The following is a 4,250-nucleotide window of genomic DNA, read 5'->3' as shown; positions in this document are numbered from 1 at the left end:
TGTTCCATATTTGAGTGTCATTGGTCGTATTTTGCTTGCTTGTTTGGTTTGTTTAGATTCCTGTTAATGGTGAGATCATATGATATTTGTCTTTCACTGCCTGGCTTATTTCACTCAGCATAATGCTTTCCAGTTCCATCCATGATGTTGCAAAGGGTAGGAGCTCCTTCTTTCTTTCTGCTGCATAGAATTCCATTGTGCAAATGTACCATAGTTTTTTGATCCATTCATTTACTGATGGGCACCTAGGTTGCTTCCAACTCTTGGCTGTTGTAAATTGTACTGCTATGAACATTGGTGTGCATAGGTTCTTTTGGATTGGTGTTTCAGGGTTCATAGAATATACTCCTAGCAGTGGAATTGCTGGGTCAAAAGGCATGTTTCTTTTCAGTTTTCTTAGAAAATTCCATACTGTTTTCCATAGTGGTTGTACCAATCTGCAATCCCACCAACAGTGAACTAGAGTCCCCTTTTCCCCACAACCTCTCCAGCACTTGTTGTTTGTTTCTTTGTTTATGATGGCCATTCTGACCGGTGTAAAGTGGTGTGTCATCGTGGTTTTAATTTGCATCTCTCTGGTAGCTAGTGATATTGAGCATCTTTTAAAAAATTATTATTTTATTATTATTTTTTTATGTTTCTTTTTTTTCAATTTTTAAATTATTTTTCAAGTACAGTTTTCTGTCTATTACTCCCATCCCATCCCACCCCCGTGCTCCCCCTCCCTCCCATTTCCACCCTTCTCAGTTGTTGTCCATGTATCCTTCATATATGTTCCTCTAAATCCCTCCCCTATTTCCCCTGAAATTCCCTCCCCTCTCCCCTCTGGTCACTGTCAGCCTGTTCTCTATTTCAGTGTCTTTGGTTATATTTTGCTAGCTTGTTTGTTTTGTTGTTTAGGTTGTTTAGCCAACTCCTGGCTATTGTAAATTGTGCTGCTATGGACATTGGAGTGCATACGTTCTTTCAAACTGGTTTTTCAGGGTTCTTAGGGCATAATCCCAGCAGTGGAATTGCTGGGTCAAAAGGAAGTTCCATTTTTGTGTTCTGAGGAGATTCCATACTGTTTTCCACAGTGGCTGCAGCAGTCTGCATTCCAACCAACAGTGCACTAAAATTCCCTTTTCTCCACATCTTTTGCAAAAGTTGTTTATTGATTTGTTTATGATGGCAATTCTAACAGATGTGAAGTGGTATCTCACTGTTGTTTTAATTTTCATCTGTATGATGGCTAGTGATTCTGAGCATCCTTTCATATGTCTCTGTACCAATTGTATGTCCTCTTTAGAGAAGGCTATGGTTAGGTCTTTTGCCCATTTTTTAATTGGATTGTTTGTCTTCCTGGTGTGGAGTCATGTGAGTCCTTTATATATTTTGGTGATCAAACCTTTGTTGGAGATGTTATTGACACATATGTTTTCTGACATGGTTGATGGTCTCCCACATGTTGTTTTTCTTTAGCCACGCAGAAGCTTTTTATTTTGAATGAGATCCCATTTGTTTATTATTTTCTTTATGTCCCTTGCTCTAGGGGGCATATTAATGCAAATATTGCTGCATGGAATATCTGAGATTTCACTGCCTATCTTCTCCTCTAGGACTTTTATGGTGCCATGACTTATGTTTGTGTTTTTTAAAGAATTCATTTATTTATTTTTTAGAGAGAGGGGTAGAGAGGGAGAAAAACATCAATGTTATATTTGGCTTGCTTGTTTGTTTTTCTTCCTGTTAAATATAATCAGACACTGAAATAGAGAACAGGCAGACAGGGACCAGAGGGGAGAGGGGAGGGAATTTCAGGAGAAAAGAGGAAGGATTCACAGAACAAGTATAAAGGACACATGGACCAAAACTAACAGGAGTGGAAATGGGAGGGAGGTGGGGAGTGCTGGGGAGGTGGGCTGGGATGGGAGTAAAAGACAGAAAACTGCACTTGAACAATAATTAAATAAAAAATATTTAAAAAAGAAACATCAATGAGTGGTTGCCTCTCATGAGTCCCCTACAGGGACTTGGCCTAAAACCCAGACATGTGTCCTGGCTGAAAATCAAGCCAGCGACCCTTTGCTTCACAGTCCACTGCTCAACCCACTGAGCCACACCATTCAGGAATATATTTAAGTCTTTTTTCTACCTTGAATTTATTTTTGTATATGGGGTAAGTTGGTGATTGAGTTTCATGTTTTTGCATGTCACTGTCCCAATCTGCCAACAACGTCTGTTGAAGAGCATGTTTTTACTCCATTTTATGCTTCTTCCCCCTTTTTCAAATATTAATGGACCATAGAGGATCCCATTTATTTCTGTGTGCTCTATTCTGTTCCATTGGTCTATCTGTCTGTCCTTATGCCAGTACATGGATGTTTGATTACAGTGGCTTTGTAGTAAAGATTGATATTCTGCATTGTGATCCCTCCTACTCCCTTTTTTTCTCAAAATTGCTGTGGCTATTTGTGGTCATTTATGGTTCTTTTTGAAATGTTATTTCCATATTTGTGAAAAATGCCATTGGTACATTAATAGGGATTGCAACGAATCTATAAATTGCTTTGGGTAGTATGAACATTTTGATGCTGTTAATTCTTCCAATCCCTGAACATGGTACATGCTTCCATTCTTTGTGTCTTCTTTAATTTATTTCCTCGGTGTTGTGTAGCTTTCTGAGTACAGGTCTTTTACCTCCTTACTTAGGTTTATTCCTAGGTACTTTGTTTTTCTTGTCGCTATATCAAATGGGATTTTTTTTTTTGCCAGACTTCAATCTCTGATATTTCATTGCTGTTGTTCAAACATGCCTTTGATTTATGAATACTGATTTTTTATCCTGCTGTTTTGCCAAATTCACTTCTTAGGTCAAATAGTTTCTTGGTGGAATCTATAGGATTTTTTATATACACTATCATGTCACATGTACACAATGACAGTTTTACTTCCTGCTTTCCAATGTGGATGCATTTTACTTTTTTTCTTGTCTAATTACTATGGTTAACACTTTCAATACTATGTTGAATACAAGTGGTAAAAGCAGACATCCTTGTCTTGTTCTTGATCTTAGTGGAAAAGCTTTTAGTTTTTGTCCATTGCATATGATGTTCCTGTAGGTCTCTCGTATATGGCCTTTATTATATTGAGGAATGCTCCCACTATTCCCACTTTGCTGAGTGTTTTTATCGTAAATGAGTTTTGTACCTTATCAAATGCTTTTTCAGCATCTATTGTTACAATCATGTGATTTGCCTTGCCTTTTGTTTATTTTATGTATTACATTTAGTGATTTGTTAGTATTGTACCATCACTGCATCCCTGAGATGAATCCCACTTGGTCATAGTATATGATGTTTTTAATGTATTGCTAGATGCAGTTTGCCAATATTTTGTTGAGAATGTTAGCATCTATGTTCATCAGCCAAATTGGCCTCAAGTTTTCTTTCTTTCTTGTGTTTTTATCTGGTTTTGGGATTAGGATGATGCTGGCTGCATAAAAAAGAGATAGGGAGTCTTCTCTCTCCTTGGATTTTTTGGAAAGGTCTGTGAAGGATAGGGTTTATCTCTTCCTTAAATGTTTTGCAAAACTCTCCTGTGAAATTATCTGGTCCAGGGCTTTTGTGTGCTGGGAGTTTTTAAATTACTGCTTCAATATATTCAGCTGTTATTTGTTCAGATTTTCTGCTTCTTCATTCAGTTTTGAAAAATTATATTTTTCTGGAAATTTGTCCATTTCACCTAGGTTTCCAAATTTCTTGGTATATAGTTCTTCATAGTATGTTTCTTACAATCCTTTGTATTTCAGTGGTATCAATTGGAATATCTCCTCTTTCATTTTTAACAGTTTTTATTTGGGTCTTCTCTCTTTTTTTCTTGATAATTCTTCTTAAAGGCTTGTCAATTTTGTTTATCTTTTCAAAGTACCAGTTCTTGGATTTATTGTTCCTTAGGATTGTTCTTTTTGCATCTATTTTCCTTTTCTTGCTCTTTCTGGGAATTTTTTCTACCTTGTCATCCAGCTTGTTGATTCAGTGCTCTGTCTCATCTAGCTTGCTTTTGATTCCTTCCACTGTGTTCTTCAATTCAGAAATTGTATTCTTCATTTCTTCTTCGCCCTTATTTATTGTTTTTATGTACTTTTCTTGCTGATATAGTTTGCAGAATGTTCCTGGTAGATTCCCTGTAGTTTTTTGTTAATCGCACAGAGTTCATTTAGCTTTCTTATAACCATTGTTTTGAGCTCCACATCTGATAGTTTACTAGCC

The sequence above is a fragment of the Sturnira hondurensis genome, unplaced genomic scaffold, assembly GCF_014824575.4.
Source record: "Sturnira hondurensis isolate 20B ecotype Veracruz unplaced genomic scaffold, ASM1482457v3 Scaffold0017394, whole genome shotgun sequence".
NCBI lineage: Eukaryota > Metazoa > Chordata > Mammalia > Chiroptera > Phyllostomidae > Sturnira > Sturnira hondurensis.
The sequence above is the reverse complement of the archived record's forward strand: the minus strand, read 5'-3'. Positions refer to the sequence as shown.